Source organism: Somniosus microcephalus, chromosome 4 (assembly GCF_052327205.1).
Source record: "Somniosus microcephalus isolate GS21.2 chromosome 4, FLI_Smic_1.0, whole genome shotgun sequence".
NCBI lineage: Eukaryota > Metazoa > Chordata > Chondrichthyes > Squaliformes > Somniosidae > Somniosus > Somniosus microcephalus.
Window position 1 is genome coordinate 23527315 of NC_140990.1, and position 18341 is coordinate 23545655.

At 45.2% G+C, this 18341-nt stretch overlaps 1 pseudogene; it reads left to right on the plus strand.

Moving 5' to 3' along the window:
- Nucleotides 1-369: 369 nt before the first annotated feature.
- LOC147118424 (uncharacterized) overlaps nt 370-18341 on the plus strand; it is a 32978-nt pseudogene continuing 15006 nt past the window's right edge.

The following is an 18341-nucleotide window of genomic DNA, read 5'->3' on the forward strand; positions in this document are numbered from 1 at the left end:
TATCCTCCCTTTGCAACCTAGCTTCACCTCGACAGTAGTCAATCAATATGCATGTTTCACCTTGAAACCTACTGACCTTAGTTTGTAAAGAAGTCTCTCATGCAATACTTTATCAAAGGCCTTTTGGATGTCCAGGTACACTACACCATTTAATTTGGGATACGCCGCATTTAATTCGGGACGTCATCTCTTTCAAAAAAGTCTAAGAAGTTGGTTAGGGAAGATCTATCTATTAACTCTGATTCTCGCTCCACAGATGCTGCCTGACATGCTGAGTATTTCCTGTTTTTATTTACAATAGAGAAGGGTGAAGCTGTGTCTGTTCCTTTAATGGCAGCTGCCCAGACACAGGGTGCTGTCCCTTTAAGAATGAGTGATGGGGACAATCCAGATTCCTCTTTCAGGTTTTCTGGGGAGGATGTCAGGAGCCCAGCGTGCAAGCGTGGGACAGGCTCTGCGCGGTCGCCGGGCGGAGCTGCAGGTCGGCGGGAGCGGGGTCAGGAGATGAATAAACTTCAGGTAGGCCACGCTGCAGTGTTTATAAAGGTAGAGAATGGCCTCAGGCTCGAATGAGATCCAGCGGCCCGGTCTGTGTTCCGCCGGACACCAGCGGTGAGACTTTTTCTTGGTGACAGGCCCGGGTTACGCGCCGCCATCTTCGTGGAGGAAAGAGAGCAGTTCCATCTGCAGCATGGCACATGCGCGGCCATCTTGGTACAGGAACAGGGAGTGGGCAGGGCTTCAGGGTCCCAGTGACCAGGAGAGACAATCATTGACTCATTGATTTTATCCTCACTCTGCCCACAGCGAGTGGAGAACTGAACCCAAACAGAGTAGAGGGAGGGAGAAAACTGGGAGTGGAGGAAAGAAATGTTGGAGACGGTGCGATGGGTTTGGATTTCAGCACAGGGAGGAAGGAGAGTGTGTGGGACGGGGATTTACAGCTTTGGGGGAACAAGAGAGGAAAAATGTTCCTAAGAAACTAGAATTGTCTGTTCTGAATTTCTATCCTGCACTTACAGTGATGTATTTTGTAAAGTCCTTTTACAGGATATTAGAAGGGGAGGATCTGCAGACAGGAAACTCAAACCAAACATCACCTCAAAATCTGACAGAGACACTCGATTCATCAGGACCTGAATATCATCGGCCTTTGAATGTGGAAGGAGAAATGTTTGTCTGTTCTGTCTGTGGGAAAAGATTTCAAACATCAGTGTGACTGGAAAAGCACCGAGACACACACCCCCGAGCGAGAGTGTTCCAGTGCACTGACTGTGGAAAGAGCTTTAACCAGTTACACAGCCTGAAAAAACATCACCCCATTCACATAGAAACATAGAAGATAGGAGCAGGAGCAGGCCATTTGGGCCCTCGAGCCTGCTCCGCCATTCAATGAGATCATGGCTGATCATCCAACTTCAGTACCCAGTCCCTGCTTTCTCCCCATATCCGTTGATCCCTTTAGCCTTAAGAAATATATCCAACTCCTTCTTGAATATATTTAACGAATTGGCCTCTACTGCCTTCTGTGGTAGAGAATTCCACAGGTTCACCACTCTCTGGGTGAAGAAATTCCTCCTCATCTCTATCCTAAATGGCTTACCCCTTAACCTTAGACTGTGAACCCTGGTTGTGGACGCCCCGACCATCGGGAACATCCTTCCAGCATCTAGTCTGTCTAGTCCTGTTTGAATTTTATAAGTTTCAATGAGATCCCCTCTCATTCTTCTAAACACCAGCGAGTATAAGCCCAATCGACCCAATCTCTCCTCATACATCATTCCTGCCATCCCAGGTATCAGCCTGGTGAATCTTCGCTGCACTCCCTCCATGACAAGAACATCCTTCCTCAGATAAGGCGACCAAAACTGCACACAATACTCAAGGTGTGGTCTCACCAAGGCCCTGTACAACTGCAGCAAGACATCCTTGTTCCTGTACTCAAACCCTATCGCTACGAAGGCCAACATACCATTTGCCTTCTTAACCGCCTGCTGCACCTGCATGCTTACCTTCAGTGACTGGTACACGAGGACACCCAGGTCTCGTTGCACTTCCCCTTCTCCCAATCTATTGCCATTCAGATAATAATCTGCCTTCCTGTTTTTTACGACAAAGTGGATAACCTCGCATTTTTCCACGTTATATTGCATCTGCCATGCTTCTGCCCAATCACCCAACCTGTCCAAATCATCCTGGAGTTTCTCTGCATCCTCCTCACTGCACACACGCCCACCCAGCTTTGTGTCGTCTGCAAACTTGGAGATATTACATCTAGTTCCCTCGTCTAGATCATTAATATATATTGTGAATAGCTGGGGTCCAAGGACCGATCCCTGCGGTACCCCACTAGTCATTGCCTGCCACTCGGAAAAAGACCATTTTATTCGAACTCTTTGCTTTCTGTCTGCCAACCAGTTCTCTATCCAAGTCAATACCTTGCCCCTAATCACATGTGCCTTAAATTTACATGCTAATCTCTTATGCGGGACCTTATCGAAAGCCTTTTGAAAGTCCAAATACACCACATCCACTGTTCTCCCTTATCTATTTTACCAGTTACATTCTCAAGCACAATTTACCTTTCGTAATTCCATGTTGACTTTTTCCGATCCTGTCACTGTTTCCCAAGTGCTCTGCTATTACATCTTTTATAATGGACTCTAGCATTTTCCCCACTACCGATGTAATTCCCCATTTTCTCTCTCCCACCTTTTTTGAATAGTGGGGTAACATTAGCTACCCTCCAATCCATGGGTACTGTTCCAGATTCTATCGAATGTTGGAAGATGACCAGCAATGCATCTACTATTTCTAGGGCCACTTCCTTAAGTACCCTAGGATGTAGATTACCAGGCCCTGGGGATTTATTGGCCTTCAATCCCATCAATTTCCCTAACACCATTTTCCCTACAAATACTGATTTCTTTCAGTTCCTCCCGTTCATCAGATCCTATGTTCCCTGACATCTCTCGGAGGTTATTTTTGTCCTCCTTTGTGAAGACAGAACCAAAATATGTATTTAATTGGTCAGCCATTTCTTTGTTCCCCATTATAAATTCCCCTGATTCTGACTGCAAGGGACCTATGCTTGACTTCACCAATCTTTTTCTCTTCACATATCTATAAAAGCTTTTACAGTCAGTTTATATGTTCCCTGCAAGCTTACTCTCATACTCTATTTTCCCCCTTTTAATTAATCCCTTTGTCCTCCTTTGTTGAATCCTAAACTGCTCCCAATCCTCAGGTTTACTGCTTTTTCTGGCCAATTTAAATGTCCTCTCCTTGGACCTTATGCTATCCCTAATTTCCCTTGTTAGCCACAGTGGGGAGAAACTGTACACATGTTCTGTGTGGGGACGAGGCTTCAACTGATTGTCCAACCTGGAGAGACATAAGGACACCCGCACCACGGAGAAACCGTGGAAATGTGAGGACTGTGGGAAGGGATTCAATTACCCGTCTGAGCTGGAAACTCATTGACGCAGCCACACTGTGGAGAGGCCATTCACCTGCTCTGTGTGTGGGAAGGGATTCACTCAGTTATCCAGCCTTCATACACACCACCAAGTTCACACTGGAGAGAGGCCATTCACCTGCATTGAATGTGGGAAGGGATTTAAAGCTTCATCAAACTTCCTGACACACCAGCGAGTTCACACTGAGGAGAGACCTTTTAAATGTTCTGACTGTGAGAAGAGCTTTAAAAGCACAAAGCATGTTCTGATACACCAGCGAGTTCACACTGGGGAGAGACCGTTCACCTGCTCCGTGTGGGGGAAGGGATTCACTCAGTCATCCCACCTTATGACACATCAACTTGTTCACTCTGATAACAGACATTTTAAGTGTTCTGACTGTGAGAAGAGCTTTAAAAGTAAAACAGGTTTACTGACACACTGACGCACCCACACTGGGGAGAGGCCGTTCACCTACTTGTGTGGGAAGGGATTCACTTGTTCATCTCACCTTCTGACACACCAATAAGTTCACACTGGGGAGAGCCTGTTCACTTGCTCTGAGTGTGGGAAGGGATTCACTCAGTCATCCCGCCTTACAGAACATCAACTTGTTCACACTGATAAGAGACCTTTTAAGTGTTTTAACTGTAAGAAGAGCTTTAATAGTAAAAAGGATTTACTGATACACCAAAACACTCACACCAGGGAGAGACTGTTCACCTGCTATGTGTGTGGGAAAGGATTCACCCGTTCATGCCACCTGCTGAGACACCAGGGAGTTCACACTGGAGAGGGGCGTTCACCTGCTCCATATGTGGGAAGGGATTCACTCAGTCATCCCACCTCACTTATCATCAATTTGTTCACACTGATGAGAGCCCTTTTAAATGTTCTGACTGTGAGAAGATATTTAAAAGCAGAAAGGATCTGCTCACACACCAGCGAGTTCACACTGGGGCAAGGCCGTTCACCTGCTCCATGTGTGGGAAGAGATTCACTCAGTCAAACAACCTGCTGAGACATCAGCGAGTTCACAAGTGATTGCAGGGGTTGGATTCTGCTGTTATTGCTGCTGTTAATCACATCCATACTGATCCACCTTCATTATGACAGTTGGGGTTTCTCTCTGCTCATGTTAATAACTCCTATAACAGGGCTGGAGTTTAATATTCTGGATAAATGTCAAAAAAATCTTTGCTTTGAACACATTGTTGTAGATTATTGTCTTTCCCACCTGGATGTTTAGCATCACCTGGCTGGAGCTCAGAAAGGACAATCTGGGGGAGGATCATACGGCGGGAACAGAACTTCAGCCTGGACACAGTCCTTCAGGGCCACACTGAGAGGGGCAAACGGCACTTTGGTCTTTCTCATCTCTCTTCACTGAGAGCAAAGTCCCCGTGAGGGTTAATCTTGAGGCCTGTAAGAAATGTGACCCAGCCGCTCTCTTCCATGGTTCAGAGCACCTAGGCACGGAACAGAAGGCTCCTTTACAACTGTGTTTAGAGTCAGGAAGAACAACAGTGAATGCTGGGAACATGCTGTCAAATCAGAGATTGGTGTCAAACTGCAATCTGTTCCTGACTTAAAGTGAAACGGCAGGTTTAACTTTCCAGTCTAAAAATGACTGTGGTAATTATTCTATGTAGATTTAACGTGTTTGTGGGACAGTCCTGAGTCTACCATTTTAAGGCAGGCATTAATCCATTTAAAATAAACCCGTTTAAAATAAATTGGTTAAAGTCTGCATTAAAATAGCAGAGGGAGGAGCTCACAGGAGCCTGTTAACTGCTGGTACAATTATACAACAGACATTTGATCTCCAGATAAAGAAGGACCTGCAGCGTGTTTCCAGGAATTCCCTGTTTTATTGATGTGTGTGTGTTAGACACCAGGATAACTAAAAATACACGATCCGGAACATCCACGGGGGTGCGATCCCGACAGTTACTCTGGGATCACTGCCGCTGTGGAACTCCACCACTGACCCTGCTGAAGGTTGTAGGCTCAGGGAGTGGGGCCTCCAGGAGTGGACGGTAAGAAAGCTGGGTTTCGTTATCCTGACAAATATATGCTGAGGAACCAGAGGAATCCTTACTGAGGAACCGTCTGGTGTTTTACCAGCCAACGTAGGTCTTGGGGTGAATGATTCCTGACTTGAACCCAGTTTGTAACAACATCGTCTGATGAAAGGTCATCGACCTGAAACGTTAACTCTGTTTCTCTCTTCACAGATGCTGCCTTACCTGCTGAGTATCTCCAGCATTTTCTGTTTTTATTTCAGATTTGCAGCATCTGCAGTATTTTCATTTTGTATTGGAACAACATGAATTCAGGAGAATAGGGACAAATATACCCCCAGTTGAGGGAGACAAAAGCAGCCATTAGTAAAGCTAAGAGATTTTTGGAAAAGATAATGCTGCACAATTGTGGTAATAATAGCAGAGCTTTTCCAGCTTCGTCATCAGGCAGAAGGCATCGTCACATAGTGTTACAACAACAACAACAACTTGTATTTATATAGCACATTTAACATAGTAAAGCCACCCAAGGCACTTTACACGAGAGTTATGAAACTAAATTTGACACCGTGCCACATAACGAGATATTAGGGCAGCTGACCAAAAGCTTGGCCAAAGAGGTAGGATTTAAGGAGCTTCTAAAGAAAGGTAGCGAGGCGGAGAGGTTTGGCGAGGGAATTCCAGAGATTAGGGCCTTGGCAGCTGAAGGCACGGCCACCAATGGTGGAGCGATTAAAATCACGGGTGCTCAAAAGGCCTGAATTAGAGAAGTGCAGATAACTCAGATGGTTGTGGGGCTGGAGGAGATGACAGAGTTAGGGAGAGGCGAGGCCATTCCTGTTCAGCCTTTCCTGCTAAGTATATCCTCTCAGGTCTACGATCATCCTTGCAAATCTTTGTTACACCTTCTCCAGTGCCTCTACTTTTTATAATATGGAGACCAAAACTGGGCACAATACTCCAAGTGTGTTCTAACTGAGGTTCAATACAAGTTTAAAATAACTTCTTTGCTGTTCAATTCTATCCCTCCAGAGAAGAACCCCAGTGCTTGGTTGGTTTATTTTATGGCCTTATTAACCTGCGTTGCTACTTTTAGTGATTTGTGTATCTGGACCCCGAGTTCCCTTTGCTCCTCTACCCTATTTAGACTCTGACTCTCCAAATAGTATGTGGCCTCCTTATTCCTCCTTCCAAAATACACCACCTCACACTTATCTATATTGATATTCATTTGTCCATTTTGCAAAGGTATTAATATCTTCTTGTATTTTGTTGCAGTGTTCCTCAGTGATAACCCTCCAATTCATTGAATCATAGAAAGTTACAGCACAGAAGGAGGCCATTTCAGCCCATTGTGTCTGCGCCGGTCAACAAAGAGCTATCCAGACTAATCCCACTTCCCAGCTCTTCGTCCATAGCCCTGTAGGTTAGAGCATTCCACGTGCACATCCAAGACTTTTTAAATGTGGTTAGGGTTTCTGCCTCTACCACCCTTTCAGGCAGTGAGTTCCAGACCCCCACAACCCTCTGGGTGAAGAAATTCCCTTCAAATCCCCTTTAAATCTTCCACCAATTACTTTAAACCTGTGCCCCCTGGTTTTTGCCCCCTCTGCTAAGGGAAATAGGTCCTTTCTATCCACTTTATCTATGCCCCTCATAATTTTATACACCTCAATAAGGTCTCCCCTCAGCCTCCTCTGTTCCAAGGAAAACAGACCCGGCCTATCCAGTCTTTCCTCATAGCTAAGATTCTCTACTCCCGGCAACATCCTTGTAAATCTCCTCTGTACTCTCGCTAGTGCAATCACATCTTTCCTGTAATGTGGTGATCAGAACTGCATGCAGTATTCTAGCTGAGGCCTAAGTAGTGTTTTATACAGTTGAAGCATAAACCCCCTGCTCTTGTATTCTATGCCACGTGGTGCAAACTACAAATTTTGAATTTGTACTTCTGATTCCCGAGTCCAAATCGTTTATGTAAACAATGGTCCCAGCACCGATCCCTGTGGAACACCACTTTCCACATTTTCCCAGCCTGAGTAGCTACTCCTGACCTAGACGCTCTGTTTTCTGTTTTGTAACCAGCTTGCTATCCATAACAGTATGTAAGATCTAGAAGATGACCAAAGTCAGGCCTTGTGCAATGAAGGGCCAGGCAGCAGAATGGATGGAAAGATGGTTACAAAACAGAAGCCAGAGGGTTGGAGTTAAGGGAAGTTTGTAGCTATTTTTCCATCGTATTTTTGTGTGTCGTTGTATACTACATAGTTATTATTGTTTGTCTCATATTTGTGGTGCACTAGGGCTCTTGCCTAAACGGTTTTGTTCCTGTCTGGTGACAGTGGGACTGCTTAGTATCGCCTCTACCGGTAGTCAAAAAATGCCCATCTCAATCTGGGGCTTTCAATGGCGGTCGAGTAACCCAGAATCCCTCGCGAGGCAGACTGTGCTCTATCAATGACTACAGGAGCGGTGCGCAGGCGCAAGCCGGAGCTATGCTCTGAGCATGCGCAGTGCGAGTGGTAGGGGCGGAGTGAAGCGGAAGAGACGCTCACGGGTGGCGGGAGGAGATTGAGAGCTGGGGAGAAATTGGACCCGCGGCTGGGCTGGGAATCTTTATAAACACCCGGTGTAGGCCTCAGGCCCCGAATAGGAGCCCACAGGCCCCGTGTTTGCCCCGCGTTGACAGGCCAAGCCGCCCGGCAGGGTTTATAAAGTTGGAGAACGGCCTCAGGCCCGAATGAGATCCCGCGGCCCGGTCTGTGTTCTGCCGGACACCAGCGGTGAGGCTTTTTCTCGGTGAAAGGCCCGCGTTACGCGCCGCTATCTTGGTGGAGGAAAGAGAGCGGTTCCATCTGCAGCATGGCGCATGCGCGGCCATCTTGGTACAGGAACAGAGAGTGGGCGGGGCTTCAGGGTCCCATTGACCAGGAGAGACAATCATTGATTTTATTCTCACTCTGCACACAGCGAGTGGAGAACTGAACCCAAACAGAGTAGAGGGAGGGAGAAAACTGGGAGTGGAGGAAAGAAATGTTGGAGATGGTGCGATGGGTTTGGATTTCAGCACAGGGAGGAAGGAGAGTGTGTGGGACGGGGATTTAAAACTTTGGGGGAACAAGAGAGGAAAGCACAGTCTCTGCGTGGGATTAAACGCAGTGGACTTGAACAGAGTGCTTTGTTTGGGATTTTGAAAAGAGTGGGAAGGAGTTGTTGCTTTTTGCCTAAACTACTTGCAGTGCTTTGTGTTACATGTAGATATTTAATTAATCTAGATCAAGTAAGTAGTCAGGAAACTACACTAAACTAAGTTACCTAATTACAAATTAAATAAAATAAATCAAGGTCATATAGTGCTGGTGGTGTGCCGCAACTGCAGCACGTGGGAGCTTGTGGAGAGCATTGTGATCCCGGACAACCACGCTTGCAGTAAGTGCCTGCATCTTGAGGAACTTCAGCTCAGAGTTTTTGAGCTGGAGTCTGAGGTGCAGACATTGTGAGGCATCAGGGATGGGGAGAGTTACCTTTGATCCAGGAGGCAGTCACACCCCTTAGGTTAGGTAGTGATACAGGTCTGGTTAGTGGTCAGGGACAAGAGGGTGTGACTGCAACTCAGCCATGTAAGGGGACCCCCGGTGCAGTGCTGGAGGAGTCTCAGCCTTTGCCTGCCTGGTGCCAGGGTTAATGACATCTCCTCGTGGCTGGAGAAGAAGTGGGAGGGGGAGGATCCAGTTGTCGTGGCCCACGTAGAAACCAAGGGAGTGCGAGTCATCGAAGAGTGCTGTGAGTTTGGGTAAGTGTGAGAGTTCTTTAATTGTTATTTCTCTTTAAATCATTCTGGATAAGATTACTTAAGCAGTTTTAGTAAAGGGGAAAAGTCAAATATTTGGGATTCTGTTGGTTTAAGAAGAGTAAAACAAGGTTACACTGCAGTAGGAGTAAATTGGCACAGCAGGCAGTGGAAACCAGTTTTCTAACCAATCAGCAGGGGTGACTCATTTGGCTGTAAACAAACAAACAGTATAAAAAGACCAGTCCTAGTGTGAGTCATCAAAGAGTGCTGTGAGTTTGGGTAAGTGTGAGTTAGGGTAAGTGGGGTGTTAGGTGCTCTATTCAAACTTTAACTCTGTGGGTTGTAGTTAATAAGGCCTTTCTGGTGCAGAGTGACTGTTGGTAAACCATTTAACTGGTGTAACTAGAGGGATTGATTTAATTTAAATCCAATTAATTAAAGGGGATACTAGCATCTAAAATCGGGGAGAGGGTGTCCATAACTAACAATAAAAATTTTAATTAATTACATAGAATGGAACAGGTGATGTGTTACTGTTGCGAGATGTGGGAGCCGGTGAACCCCATTGAGGCTCACGGTGATTACATCTATGACAAGTGTCTGCTGCTACAGGAACTCCAGCTCCGTGTTGATGAGCTGGAGTCTGAGCTTCAGACACTGCGACACATCAGGGAGGGGGAGAAGTACCTGGACTCTGTGTATCAGGAGGTGATCACACCTATGAAGTTAATTAATTCAGATGTAGCCCATGGTCAGGGACAGGACGGTGTGACTACGAGTGAGGCAGGTACGGGGATCCAGGAGGTAGAGCTGGAGGAGCCGCAGCCCTTGCTCTTGTCCAACAGGTTTGAGGTTCTTACTCCCTGTGGTGACAGGAGCAGGGACTGCAGGGAGGATGAGCAACCTGGCCACAGCACCGTGGAACAGGGGGCCATTCAAGAGGGGGGAGTAAATAGAAATGTTGTAGTGGTAGGGGATAGTATTATTAGGGGGATAGATCGAGTTCTCTGCAGCCGAGAGTGAGAGTCCCGAAGGCTGTGTTGCCAGGGTTAAGGAGATCTCCTCTGGGCTGGAAAGAAACTTGCAGTGGGAGGGGCTGGATCCAGTTGTCGTGGTCCATGTTGGTACAAATGACGTAGATAGGACTAGGAAGCCGGTTCTGTTAAAGGAGTATGAGCAGCTAGGGGTCAAATTAAAAAACAGAACCTCAAGGGTAATAATCTCTGGATTCTTACCTGAGCCACGAGCGAATTTGGCTAGGACAAACAAAATTAGAGAGTTAAATGCGTAGCTCAAAGACTGGTGTGGGAGAAATGGGTTTTGCTTCCTGGGACACTGGCACCAGTACTGGGGCAGGAGGGAGCTGTTCCGTTGGGACGGGCTTCACTTGGCCAGTGCTGGGACTAGAGTCCTGGCGGATCATATAACTAGGGCTGTAGAGAGGGCTTTAAACTAACTAGTGGGAGGGAGGTTCCTAGAGAGCAAATAATAAAAATGACAACAGAGAAGGTCATAGACTTAGGTAGCAGTGGGGAAATTAAAAACCAGAGCGTGTCAGGAAGGGGCAGAACGTATGGAGTAAAAGGTAAAGTAATAAAAAGGGCAAAAGCAGGAACTAAGTGTCACAAAACATATTTGAAAGTTCTCTATCTGAATGCACGTAGCATTCGTAACAAAATAGACGAGTTAATGGCACAAATAACTACATATGGGTATGATCTTGTGGCCATTACAGAAACATGGCTGCAGGGTGACAATGCCTGGGAATTAAACATACCAGGTTATTTAATGATCAGGAAGGACAGGCAGGAAGGAAGGGGAGGTGGGGTGGCTATGTTAATAAAGGAAGGAATCACTGTAATACAGAGAAATGATCTTGGGTCAAAAGATCAGGATAATGAAACAGTTTGGGTGGAGATAAGGAATAATAAGGGGAAAAAAACACTGGTGGGCGTAGTCTATAGGCCTCCGAACAGTTGCAACTCTGTTGGACGGAGTATCAATCAGGAAATAGTTGAGGCTTGTAATCAGGGAACATCTATAATTACGGGGGATTTTAACTATCTCATTAATTGGACAAATCAAATTGGGCAGAGCTGCCTTGAGGATGAGTTCATTGAATGTATTAGGGATGGGTTTCTTGAGCAGTATGTAACTGAACTGACCAGGGGGCAAGCAACCTTAGATCTGGTCCTGTGTAACGAGACAGGATTAATTGAAAATGTCCTAGTAAAGTATCCCCTTGGAATGAGTGACCATAACATGGTTGAATTCCATATTCAATTAGAGGGTGAGAAGGTTGGATCTCAAACAAGCGTGCTAAGCTTGAATAAAGGAGACTATGAAGGTATGAGAGCGGAATTGAGTAGAGTGGATTGGGAAAATAGATTAAAGGGTAAGACGATACATGATCAGTGGTGTACATTTAAGGAATTATTTTACAACTTCCAAAAAAAATATATTCCACTGAGAAGAAAAGGGTGTAAAAGAAAAGACAGCCATCCGTGGCTAAGTAAAGAAATTAAGGATAGTATTCGACTAAAAACAAGGGCATATAAGGTAGCCAAATCTAGTGGGAGGATAGAGGATTGGGAAAACTTTAAAAGACAGCAAAAAATAACAAAAAGATTGATTAAGAAAGGGAAGATAGATTATGAAAGTAAATTAGCAAAAAATATAAAAACAGATAGTAAGAGTTTCTATAGTTATATAAAAAGAAAAAGGGTGGCTAAAGCAAATGTTGGTCCCTTAGAGGATGAGACCGGGAAATTAATGGTGGGAAATATGGAGATGGCAAAAACACTGAATGAATATTTTGTATCAGTCTTTACAGTAGAGGACACTAAGAATATCCCAACACTGAACAAACAGGGGGCTATGGGGGGGGAGGAGCTAAACACGATCAAAATCACTAAGGAAGTGGTACTCGGTAAAATAATGGGACTCAAGGCGGATAAATCACCTGGACCTGATGGCTTACATCCTAGGGTCTTGAGGGAAGTGGCGGTAGGGATTGTGGATGCATTGGTAATAATTTTCCAAAACTCCCTGGACTCAGCAAAGGTCCCGGCAGACTGGAAAACTGCTAATGTAACACCCTTATTTAAAAAGGGCAGTAGACAGAAGGCTGGAAACTATAGACCGGTTAGCCTAACATCTGTGGTAGGTAAAATTTTGGAGTCCATTATTAAGGAGACAGTAACAGGACATTTGGATAATCATCATTTAATAGGACAAAGTCAGCATGGTTTTATGAAGGGGAAGTCACGTTTGACAAATTTGCTGGAGTTCTTTGAGGAAGTAACATATAGGGTGGATAAAGGGGAACCAGTGGACGTAGTGTATTTAGACTTCCAAAAGGCATTTGACAAGGTGCAACACAAAAGATTATTGCTTAAGATAAAAAATCACGGGATTGGGGGTAATATTCTGGCATGGATAGAGGATTGGCTATCTAACAGAAGGCAGACAGTTGGGATATATGGTTCATTCTCAGACTGGCAATCAGTAACTAGTGGTGTTCTGCAGGGGTCAGTGCTGGGTCCCCAACTCTTTACAATCTATATTAACGATTTGGAGGAGGGGACCGAGTGTAACATATCAAAGTTTGCAGATGATACTAAGATGGGAGGGAAAGTAGTGAGTGAGGAGGACATAAAAAACCTGCAAGGGGACATAGACAGGCTAAGTAAGTGGGCAGAGATTTGGCAGATGGAATACAATACTGGAAAGTGTGAGGTTGTGCACTTTGGCAGGAAAAATCGTAGAGCAAGTTAGTATCTTAATGGCAAGAAACTGGATTGTACTGAAGTACAAAGGGATCTGGGGGTCCTGGTGCACGAAACTCAAAAGGTTAGTATGCAGGTGTAGGAAGTGATTAAGAAGGGCAATGGAATGTTGGCTTTCATTGCTAGGGGGATAGAATATAAAAATAGGGAGGTATTGCTTCAGTTGTACAAGGTATTGGTGAGACCGCACCTGGAATACTGCGTACAGTTTTGGTGTCCATACTTAAGAAAAGACATACTTGCTCTCGAGTCAGTACAAAGAAGGTTCACTCGGTTAATCCCGGGGATGAGGGGGTGGACATATGAGGAGAGGTTGAGTAGATTGGGACTCTACTCATTGGAGTTCAGAAGAATGAGAGGCGATCTTATTGAAACATATAAGATTGTGAAGGGGCTTGATCGGGTGGATGCCTGTGAGGATGTTCCCAATGATGGGTGAAACTAGAACTAGGGGGCATAATCTTAAAATAAAGGGCTGCTCTTTCAAAACTGAGATGAGGAGGAACTACTTCACTCAGAGGGTGGTAGGTCCATGGAATATGCTGCCCCAAAAAGCTGTAGAAGCTACATCATTACATAAATTTAAAACAGAAATAGACAGTTTCCTAGAAGTAAAGGGAATTAAGGGTTACGGGGAGCAGGCAGGAATTTGGACATGAGTCTCGGTTCGGCTCGGACATGGCCCTGTGGTTAGCGGAGCGGGCCCAGGGGCCGTGTAGCCTGATCCTGCTCCTATTTCGTGTGTCTAATTCTGTTAGATTCAGGAGATGGTTCTGTGATAGTGGATTGGCGGTTAGGATCAGATCAGCCATGATCTTATTGAATGGCGGAGCAGGCTCGAGGGGCCGATTGGCCTACTCCTGCTCCTATTTCTTATGTTCTTATGTTCAATGGCATAGGTAGAACTAGGAATGAGGTTCTGCTGAGGGAGTTTGAGGAGCTAGGATCCAAATTAAAAAGCAGAACCTCCAAAGGTAATCATCTCTGGATTGTTACCTGAGCCACGTGCAAATTGGCGTAGGGACAAACCGATTAGAGGTTTAAATGCGTGGCTCAAAGAGTGGTGTGGGAGGAAGGGGTTTCAGTTCATGGGACACTGGCACCAGTACTGGGGAAAGAGGGAGCTGTTCCGTTGGGACGGGCTCCACGGGCTGGGACCAGAGTCCTGGTGAACCGAATAACTAGGACAATAGACAGGGCTTTAAACTAATGAAGGCGGGGGTGGGAGGATTCAGGAAAGAGTAAATTTAAAAGCAACAAGAGAAATGTAATGGCTCTAGAGCAGTGTAGAGTTTTGGGTAAAAGTAAGCAAAGAGGGACAGAGAGAGTAACCAAAGTAATACAGCATCAGTGATTAAGGTGACATCAGGAAAAAATAGAAATAAGTCAAAGCTAAAGGCACTCGATCTGACTGCGCGAAGCATTCCCAACAAAATAGATGAATTAATAACGCAGCTAGAAATTAACAGGATTGATCTAATAGGAGATGTGATTGCAAAGTGGCCAAGGTTGGGAACTAAATATTCCAGGAGACATAACTTTTCGAAGGGATAGGCAAAATGGAAAAGGAGGAGGGGTAACCCTGATAAAGGATGGGATAAAGACAGGAGAGAGAAAGGATCTGAGCTCCGAAATATAAATCAGGAAATTAGAGGCGCACGTAACAAGGGTAATACAGTAATCATGGAGGACTTTAATCTACATATAGACCGGGCAAACCAAATTTGCAGTAATAGTGTGGAGAACGAATTCATGGAATGTATGCAAGATAGATTTCTAGATCAGTATGTTGCGGAACCAACGAGGGAACAGGCTATTTTAGATCTAGTATTGTGCAATGATAAAGGGTTAATTAATAACCTTGCAGTAAAGGGGCCTTTAGGGAAGAGTGACCATAATATGATAGAATTTTATATTGCGTTTGAAAGTGACTTAGTTAAATCCGAAACTAGGGTCTGAAATCTAAACAAATCAAACTACGTAGGTATGGGGGGCGAGTTCGCTAAGGTAGATTGGGAAACTACATTAAAAGGTATGACAGTGGACGAGCAATGGCTAGCGTTAGAGAATTAATACATAAGTTACAACAAATATACATAGAAACATAGAAGATAGGAGCAGGAGTGGGCCATTCGGCCCCTTGAGCCTGCTCTGCCATTCAATGCGATCATGGCTGATCATCCAAATTCAGTACCCTGTCCCTGCCTTCTCCCCATACCCCTTGATCCCTTTAGCCTTGAGAAATATACCCAACTCCTTCTTGAATATATTTAATGAATTGGCCTCTACTGCCTTCTGTGGTAGAGAATTCCACAGGTTCACCACTCTCTGGGTGAAGAAATTCCTCCTCATTTCTGTCCTAAATGGCCTACCCCTTATCCTTAGACTGTGACCCCCTGGTTCTGGACTCCCCGACCATTGGGAACATTTTTTCTGCATCTAGTCTGTCCAGTCCTGTCAGAATTTTATAAGTTTCAATGAGATCCCCTCTCATTCTTCTAAACTCCAGCGAGTACAAGCCCAATCGATTCAATCTCTCGTCATACGTCATTCCTGCCATCCCAGGTATTAGCCTGGTGAATCTTCGCTGAACTCCTTCCATGGTAAGAACATCCTTCCTCAGATAAGACGACCAAAACTGCGCACAATACTCAAGATGTGGTCTCACCAAGGGCCTGTTTAACTGCAGCAAGACATCCTTGTTCCTGTACTCAAATCCTCTCGCTACGAAGCCCAACATACCATTTGCCTTCTTAACCACCTGCTGCACCTGCATGCTTACCTTCAGCGACTGGTGCACAAGGACACCCAGGTCTCGTTGCACTTCCCCTTCTCCCAATCTATTGCCATTCAGATAATCTGCCTTCCTGTTTTTGACACCAAAGTGGATAACCTCACATTTATCCATGTTATACTGCATCTGCCATGTTTCTGCCCAATCACCCAACCTATTCAAATCATCCTGTAGTTTCTCGGCATCCTCCTCACAGCACACACGCCCACCCAGCTTTATGTCGTCTGCAAATTTGGAGATATTACATCTAGTTCCCTTGTCTAGATCATTAAGATATATTGTGAATAGCTGGGGTTCAAGGACCGATCCCTGCGGTACCCCACTAGTCACTGTCTGCCACTCGGAAAAAGACCCGTTTATTCCAACTCTTTGCTTTCTGTTTGCCAACCAGTTCTCTATCCAAGTCAGTACCTTGCCCCCAATCCCATGTGCCTTAACTTTACACGCCAATCTCTTATGCGGGACCTTATCGAATGTCTTCTGAAAGTCCAAATACACCACATCCACTGGTTCTCCCTTATCTATTTTACCAGTTACATCCTCAAAAAATTCCAGTAGATCAGTGAAGCACGATTTACCCTTTGTAAATCCGTGTTGACTTTGTCCGATCCTGTCACTGTTTTCCAAGTGCTCTGCTATTACATCTTTTATAATGGACTCTAGCATTTTCCCCACTACCGAAGTCAGCGTTACCGGTCTGTAATTCTCCGTTTTCTCTCTACCACCTTTTTTGAATAGTGGGGTAACATTAGCTACCCTCCAATCCATGGGTACTGTTCCAGATTCCATCGAATGTTGGAAGATGATCAGCAATGCATCTACTATTTCTAGGGCCACTTCCTTAATTACCCTAGGATGTAGATTACATAGAAACATAGAAGATAGGAGCAGGAGTAGGCCATTCGGCCCTTGGAGCCTGCTCTGCCATTCAATGAGATCATGGCTGATCATTCAAATTCAGTACCCTGTCCCTGCCTTCTCCCCATATCCCTTGATCCCTTTAGCCTTAAGAAATATATCCAACTCTTTCTTGAATATATTTAATGAACTGGCCTCCACCACCCTCTGTGGCAGAGAATTCCACAGGTTCACCACTCTTTGGGTGAAGAAATTACTCCTCATTTCAGTCCTAAATGTCCTACCCTTTATCCTTAGACTTTGACACCTGGTTCTGGACTCCCCGACCATCGGGAACATCCTTCCAGCATCTAGTCTGTCCAGGCCTGACAGAATTTTATAGGTTTCGATGAGATCCCCTCTCAATCTTCTAAACTCCAGTGAGTATAAGCCCAATCGACACAATCTCTCCTCATATGTCATTCCTGCTATCCCAGGTATCAGCCTGGTGAATCTTCGCTGCACTCCTTCCATGGCAAGAACGTCCTTCCTCAGTTAAGGCGACCAAAACTGCACACAATACTCAAGGTGCGGTCTCACCAAGGCCCTGTACAACTGTAGCAAGACATCCTTGTTCCTGTACTCGAACCCTCTTGCTATGAAGGCCAACATACCATTTGCCTTCTTAACCGCCTGCTGCACCTGCATGCTTACCTTCAGCGACTGGTGCACAAGAACACCCAGGTCTCTTTGCACTTCCCCTTCTCCCAATCTATTACCATTCAAATAATAATCTGCCTTCCTGTTTTTGCCACCAAAGTTGATAACCTCACATTTATCCACATTATAGTGCATTTGCCATGTTTCTGCCCAATCACCTAACCTGTCCAAATCGTACTGGAGTTTCATGACATCCTCCTCACAGCATACCCTCCCACCCAGCTTTGTGTCGTCTGCAAATTTGGAGATATCACACCCAATTCCCTCGTCCAGATCATTAATATATATTGTGAACAGCTGGGGTCCTAGGACCGATCCTTGCGATACCCCACTAGTCACTGCCTGCCACTCGGAAAACGACCCGTTTATTCCAACTCTTTGCTTTCTGTCCGCCAACCAGTTCTCTATCCAAGTCAGTACCTTTCCCCCAATCCCATGTGCCTTGATTTTGCACACTAATCTCTTATGCGGGACCTTATCGAAAGCCTTCTGAAAGTCCAAATACACCACATCCACTGGTTCTCCCTTATCTATTTTACCAGTTACATCCTCAAAAAATTCCAGTAGATTAGTCAAGCATGATTTACCTTTTGTAAATCCATGTTGACTTTGTCCGATCCTGTCACTGCTTTCCAAGTGCTCTGCTATTACATCTTTTATAATGGACTCTAGCATTTTCCCCACTACCGATGTCAGGCTTACCGGTCTATAATTCCCCACTTTTTCTCTGCCACCTTTTTTGAATAGTGGGGTAACATTAGCTACCCTCCAATCCATGGGTACTGTTCCAGAGTCTATTGAGTTTTGGAAGATGACCAGCAATGCATCTACTATTTCTAGGGCCACTTCCTTAAGTACCCTGGGATGTAGATTATCAGGCCCTGGGGATTTATCGGCCTTCAGTCCCATCAATTTTCCTAACACCAT